Source organism: Empidonax traillii, unplaced genomic scaffold (assembly GCF_003031625.1).
Source record: "Empidonax traillii isolate 1590-97213 ecotype Southwest subspecies unplaced genomic scaffold, ASM303162v1 scaffold163:size1593379, whole genome shotgun sequence".
Taxonomy (NCBI): domain Eukaryota; kingdom Metazoa; phylum Chordata; class Aves; order Passeriformes; family Tyrannidae; genus Empidonax; species Empidonax traillii.
In genome coordinates, this window is record NW_020955356.1 from 1,080,704 (window position 1) to 1,088,664 (window position 7,961).

Sequence of the window (7,961 nt, forward strand, 5' to 3'; positions counted from 1 at the left end):
TCAGATTTCTTGAGAGTTCCTTCACAGTTTAAGTATGCAGTAGAAGGCACTGAGCTGTCTCAGTACCTATCTATTTCGAGAATATCCTTTATAAATAAACTTTCAAATTCCTCTGGTCAACATTTTTAAATAAATGGAAATAGGAACATTCTTTATAAACATGAGCTGCAAAACCAGATATTTGTTTACATCTTGTTCCTTAAATATTGACAAATATTTTAAATTTATAGCTCTTTAGGCACAACCACACTTCTTTTTAAACTTGAATTAGGATCAGTTCTGCTCTTTAGCACGCATTTCTAGTTCAATTTAGTCTATCATGACAAGGTGTCACCAAGCACTTCCAGTCCTAGACTCCTTTCTACTCTACCATCCCTCTCTTTCTTCATCCAGACCTTCCTGTTTTCTTCATGTTTATGAATAGGGTTTATGAAAAAAAAATAAAAAAGGCTGTCAAATATGTGTACTTTCATACTATCCAAAATTATGAGTCCTGAAAGAACAGAAAGAATTCCTTGGGTTTAGTTTGTTTTCTTGAATAGATTTGCTCTACTGAAACTGGGCATGAATTGCTCCATTTGGCCTGCTCTCCTACTAGATTATTAAAGAACTCTTTAGAATGTAGTATCTGCTACAATGAGAAATTTGAATGAATGCAGCATTTTCAGTGTGGTTTTGATTTTTTTTTTTACATGCACCATTTATTTCTCATCATTTTATTTTAGGGCAAATGAAAGCTTGGGAAAAAAAAATAAGCAATCAGTCTTCCTTAATTAAGGGATATCATTCCCTCTGGTGAATTTGTGGAAAGCAGGAACAGAATAAATTTCTTTTCATTTCCTCACTGGGAATATTAAATGCAATGCAGTTAATTTGTCTGTGAATTAAATTCCCAGCTTTTTTCCAGCTCTTTAGTGCTAGTCTTATCTTTTATTTTACTGTAGCAGGAGAAGATCCTATTCTAGCTGAAGTATATAGTGAGCTTTGCATTCTCCTTGCCTTTTCTGGTATTGAATTTCTGTAAAAAAAAGAGAAGTATATACAGAAAGTAATATAGCAATACTTACAATAAGGTTGGAATCCTTATTTTTCAAATGTAGCATTCTTTCTCCATTCACAGAGATTTCACACGTGTCATTTCTGCTGGCTCCTATCAGGCAGAAGGGTCTGTGGCAGAAGCTTTAAAAACAGCCTCTCTCAATGCATTTTCATGGAGGTCTGGAGCCTCAGCAAGGTTTGTGAGGGAGCTGTTTGGAGCAGGTGTTGTTGCCTGTGAAAAGGTTTCTCAGGCTGGCCTGAAGGACACCAGAACTTCTTTGCCTAAATTCCCTGCACCACCTCCAGCCCTGCTCCTTCCAGAAGCAAAGGCAGTACTATCTTGCAATCAAGCTGTTGCCCTGATGAAAACGATTATTTCTTTAAAACAAAAAGTTTCAGAATAAACAAGTTTTAACCTAGCAGACCAACACATCTGTTGCAGATAGAACCCGCTGTGACAGTCTCGTACATTTATCTTCTCTCCCTTCCCCTGTTCCAAGGGCTTTTTAACCGTTCAATGGGTTTTCCAGCTGTGTTGCTTTTAAAGCCTGAAGTTTGGCTGTTGCCCTGTTAGTTTGGATGTTGGTTGGAAATGTTGCTTACTTGTTGGCTACTGCATTGCTCTCCTGCTTACTTTTCCTCCAGCAAGGCCAATTCTTTCCTCAGTGAAGGCATTATAGTCTCAAGTATAGTAAATCATCTCACTAATAATGTCACCATAAAATTATAGTATTTCATTATTCTTAATTAATTTGCAGTGTTTCCACATTTTTCACCGAACTCCATACTGGAGAGAAAAGGATATGCAGCCTTTCTCAGAGCAGAATTAAGAGTGGCCTCCAAGAATGACCCATGGGTAAATTTTAGATAAAACCAAGATCCATTTTTGTCCCTAATGTCCCAGGTTTGGGCTATATTTTACATATGGCAGAGTGGGCAGTTAACAAGCTTATACCAACTTTACCAACCTAGTGACCATTACTGACCTGCCCCCCCCCCCCCAAAAAAAAAGACTGAATGCATTTGTTACATTTACATGTTTACATGTCAATTGTTCATGATGCAGAAACTTTCTTGCCCTCTTTACTGTAAGAGCTCACAAAAAACCTATCTTGATATGGAACTTGGTACTTCTGGAAGAAGCCCTTCCATGATTTGCTCTTCTACTTTTCATTTACATCTATAACTGTCTTCTAAACAACTAGCCAAGTGGACTAAGCAGAAAAATATTTGTTTCTTATATTTTAAATATATTTGTAGTTTTACTTGAACTACAGTTCTTCTTTACAAGCTTTCTTAAATGTCTGAGGAAAGCAAGGACTTTGTGGCTAGGAAGTGCCGTGAAGCATAGGTTGTGATTTCCCATATTCTCCTCTAGCTGACCCTTAGCAACTCACTTCTCTGGATGTTCTTTACTTAGGACTTCTATTTTTGTTTAGGGACAGTGTCCTGCAGGATATGCTATTTATCCAGATAATGGTGTAGGACCCTTGACAGAATGTAACTGCCATGTATTGTCATGTAGTTGCCTGCTCTGTCAACATTTTAATTTTTTCTCCTTGTCTCTAGAAATTTTTGCACGTCTGTCCAGCCTGTCAGGAACCCACCACACCATAAATTCTAGCCAGACTACAAGATGGAAACTGATGCTGGACAAGTGGGTGATCTGCTGGTAAAGTAGAGAGAGCACAGATTTGTCCTAGTCCTTCTCAGCTCTTGTGCATTGTTCTGGTGTCTTGCAAGGAATCAGCTGTGGGTGATCTGGGGCAAGGGGTGCCGTTGTTTCCTGGCAAGATATACTCCACAAGCTGGATCTCCATCATCAACTTCTTTACCTGTGGAGTCTATAGAATGCTTTCTCTTCTCTCTACTCGCTCTTCCCAAAATGTACACATTCAAAGCCTCCATCCATATGGCTGTGCCCTCTGCAGCCCGAGTCCACCATCGCTGAAATAATCCTGAGAACTGCAGGGCAGAGTCACTTCAACAAGGCACTATTCTCCATGCAATCAACTCCTAAAACCTTGTGAAAAATGAGGAAGAAAATATCTTTTTGCATTTTGGAGGAAACAAAGAAAGAATGAAGGGTAAGGTCTGTCAGTAGCACTCTGCTTTGCAGGAACTTCTTGAAAAGGAAGTTTGAGTGCATCTTCTGTGGCTTAAAACATCTGCTGGAGTGGAAAATCTGGGTGACAGCATTGGATCCAGGTCTGAAAAACATTTGCATGTGGGTCAAATGTATTGCATATATTTGATCTGGTTAGGCTACATGGCTTAGACCAGAGGAATAACCAAACAAAAGTTGAAAAAAAAAAAAAAATGGAACCTGTTTCTATTCTCTGGTATGTTCAACACACTTAAAGTACCTGTCTTATCTTTTTATGAAAAACATACATGTATTTGAAGTTCTTTTCTCCACCTATCCTTTCCTCAAAGAGGCAGGGTCTGGGTTTATAATTTCCTGCTACAAGCAGGCCTATGACACAGGAACAGGGGCTCAAAAATTATGTTCGGAAAATAAAATAAAAATGCTTTAAGCAATCTTCCCTCCACTCATTACAAGGAATCCATATGCTCTGAGATACAAAACCAGCCTCTTCCCTTTTCTGTTTCACACAGAGGACGTTCACAGCAACATAGCATTTAAATACAGTGAACACAGATGTATAAGTTCTGCTGGCAACAGTGGATAGTGAGAGCCCCAAATCTCTTTTGTGAAAACACATATGAACAACATCAAGGTTACAGCAGAGCAGTTAATACTGGCTCAATACAGCACAAGCCTCCTCCCAGAGTCTGTTACTCCCTTAGGCTTAGATCCCTTCCATTTGCACAGCTTGACAGTATGAGGACAACTGATGTTGGAAGAATATGGGCTCAGTATGTCAGCCCAGCAAAAGGAGATGAATAAGTATCATACAGATGGTGTGTGCTTAGAGGAGAGGACAGGATGGAGACACTCTCCTTATAGCTGGACCAAAATTTAATCATTTGTGCACCTGGCTTCAGACAAAGTCAGAGCAGAGATGTGGTTTTAGTTAGGGATGTAAGCTGCATCACAAAGGCAGAACTTCTATTAGTTAATGGCTAGTATCAGTTTTCATGCCTTTTAAGACCATAAATATTTTAAATATCAAGGCCTTTTTCTTTCATGTGTGTATCTATTTCTCTTAAGTGCATTCCACTGCTGTCTGTTCCCTTCTCCTCTGCTCTGGTCTGCAAAAGATTATACTTGATTTTTGTCCACCTCCAAGCCCTCAGTCATGGAAGGTGTTCCTGGCTCACCAAAGGTCTTCATCCATAATTATTCCATAATTCCTATTATCTTTGAGAGATGATTTCATATTAGAAGACTGGGTTTCCACAAAGATAGTGGAAATTATGACTCACAACAGGGATCAAGCACTTCTCTAGGAGATATGAGTTAATTCAAGAAAGGTAGTGTGTGAAGTTGTAACAGAATTAATACTCCACCTACCTATAATCGTCTAGGACTGATACAGAGGCACAAAAGCAGGCCTGTCTGACATGCTCAGAGAAGCTTCTGAGAGCCTCCAAAATGCAGGCTGGAGTCTGAAATCTGTGTCTGTTTGATACGGAGAGTTACTGTTTGATTCGCCAGATGTGCTCTTCCCCATTCCACTCACCCACTCACCATTTCCTCTCCATCAGTGATTGTGGTATTTGGAGTGTGTTTCTACATAGGAGGACTTTCTTATTTGGTTCTGTGCAGGTTTTATCAGTAAGGCATGCTGTTACATTGCCACTATGATGGGGAATATGCTGACCTCTTCTCTACCTTGCTTAACTTCGTTCTTTTTCCTCTCCCCAGTCAGCTGGCATGACAAGGTTAAATAAACTTGCCTCCTCTTCTATGTATTTATTTCGCTTCCACCTCTTTGCATTCATTAGACATCAATATTAGTTAGTGATGGTTTTTCCACTGTCAAATACAATAGAAATGCCCAAGTGAGGAGACTGACGGCACAGGTGAATCATACAGTGTTGGAGAGAAACAGTGTCTGTGAATTAAAGGGAACTGTCCACAGGTTAGACAAGCTCCAGGGATGTGTCTGAATCCCCTGAAAAACACTCACATAATTAATTTGTGGTAGACAATTCCACCTCCTTCAAGCTTTTGCTTTTGTTTTAATAATATCAAATGTTAACAAAACTGGAAGACTTTGGGGTTCTAGAAGTAATAAAAGGATCTAAATAGTAGCTAAATCCTAGTTGGAGGATTTTGGCATCAGTCAGGAGGTGGAGTTCAGTTGCCTAAACACTGAACAATTTTAGGGACAGCATAGACATAGCTCCAGTATTTTTATTTCACTTTTGAAATACAAAGATGAATAATAACCCTATATTAACTTCTGGCATCCCCTGGTGGCAACAGAACATGACAGAAACTCAAAGAATTTTCACCGTATGAAGCTTATCTGTCTCTAGAATGCTTTTTTTGAGTGCATACTTCATAAGTTTTGTCATTTTCTAGGAGTAAAAGCCTCCCTGCAGGATTGATCATGTATTCACATTCATCTGTGTATATGATGTGTGTCATCTGGGTCTCTGATGGTTAAGTGGTTAGATGCTATGTAGGCATTTCAGCATTAAGACTCTTCTGTGTTATGATCACCAACAGCATGAAAAATCTCCACCTTTATCAAGCTTAACGAATAGGTAAGTTTTTAATCCTTTGTCTGCTGCTGAGGCTTCTGGGCCTAAAATTAGATTAACTCTATAACTTCCATAGTCATCTGTTTAGAAGTGTTTAGCTAAACTGACTAGATGCATCCTTTGTCGCTTTCACATTGTCCTTTAAGAATGATCTGTTAGACCTCAAGCAGCTGGGGTCCAGATTGGAAAGAAGATGCCTACAGCAACTGAATGTGTCATTTAACATCATGAGCTTCACAGAAGGTGTTAAAGGGAGCTGGCATGCAAGATATGCAAGGGACATGGGGATTCAATCATACACTGTGCGAAATCAGACAACCCAATTGGAAAGTAAGAATGAAGTGAAATTTGTGCTATTATCTAGGAATGATTCAAAATACTTTGAAGTCAGTTGAAAGATTTTCACTGACTTCCAGAGCTCTGGATCAGGTCCTAGATAGTCTTATTCAGAATGACAGGGAACTTTCATCTTTAGGAATTCCTTTCAAGTGACATTGCATTAAATGGCTTTGACTAGCTGTCAAGGTCAGTGTATCTTTAGATGATGAAATGGAAAATGGATCTTCATGGCAACTTCAGCTGTTGTCCACTAAGCAATTAAAATCTAGACACCTATACTGAGATGTATACATCTATATATAACTTCTATATAACTGAGGTCAAACATGAGGAAGGACAAGCTTTTTGCCCTAGGCATTGAAGTTTGTGACAACTGTGGGTGATTAACAGATCCAAAAACCTGATCTCTTGATGAGTTGCCTAAACACAGATGAGTCAGAGGGATGCATCCAGGAAGAGGCCCTATATTTAAAAATGTATATCCATGTTTGTTAACAAACACACTTTTGTTCTTAGGCAAATGTATGCAAAGAGCAATTGTTCCACAAACATCCTTAGGGACTGAATCCTGAAGTGCATCAGGGTTGCAGTCAAACCAACCAGTTGCTTGGAATTTGAATATATGACATTTCCCCAATATTTACCCATTTCTCATATAGATAAATATAGATATATAGATATATAGATGTATGTGTATATATATATGTATATACACATGCACACTTAGAGGTGTTGGCCTTACCAGCTCAGTCATAACTTTTGTCTCTTTTCACTGGATTCATCCAATCTGTCAATAACTGTCTAGTGATGATGCTGCTATAACCAAACCCAACAGGCAGATGCTCAGCTGGTGTTAATTGGCACAGCTCCACTGACTTCAAAGTCCCTGAAATTTTCAGGTGGGGTCACACAAGGCATGTAGAGAGTGGGTTTATTATCATGTTCTCTGATGTGGTGCCTTTGTGTATGCAACCCAAACTGTATCACTGACACATTGCAAACTCATGTCTGATTTATAGTCCGCTCTGAAACTTAGGTCTCTTTTTTAGCCTACCTAATTCCATGGCTCCCTTGGTGAATAATGTGTTTTAGATGATTTTCCCCATATGTATTGGCTTATATTTTTTCCCAAGAAGGATTTCATTTTGTCACCCAGCGACTTGCTTTCTGATTCTTGGGCTTTTCTCTGTTCAGATGACCCTGAGGTAGTACTCTCCTGCCGTCAGACATCGGAAAGTTGAGGCTTACCCTCTTTCTCGTTGTGAAAGATCTAGAAAATATCAACATTATTACTCAATGTGAAAAGTGTTCTGCAAACTTCTGGAGAGCTGTTGATTGTAAGCCAGTTTTCAGGTAGCTTGCATCTTGCCTGTAATTGACAAAGTATTTAAATTATGCTACTAAAACCAAAGGCCCAAGTCTAGAGCTGCAACATGATTGACACAACCCTAAAAATGAGACAGGACAAATCAGCTTAGCACTGTGGAACGTTAGCAGCAAAGCAGTCTCAGCACTTCCCAGTCTGACTGCCAAACCAGTACCTCCTTAAAGTTAAAATTGCTTGAGGACTGCTCTGATTCATCTCACTGATCTCAGGCAGGTTGGAGGGGATAGGTGGAAAGTGAAGGTGACATACTTGCATTGGCAACCTGGAGAAGGGATAAAATAGGAAGCAGTGTGGCTGGCTTGCTGTAGTGCAGGACAGGAAAAGGGATACTCAGGGGGCCATGTGAGGCACATTTGAAGCTGGCTCTGTTCAAAGATCTCATGTTAGACTTGCTCCACCTACTGTTCTCCCTCTTCTCATTCATCTCACATGCTACTGAAATCTATTTTGAAAGCTTGTGTCTGGCAAACTCTACTTTCTCTTCATGCTTCCGTGATGTAGATCCTGGTACTTACTTATC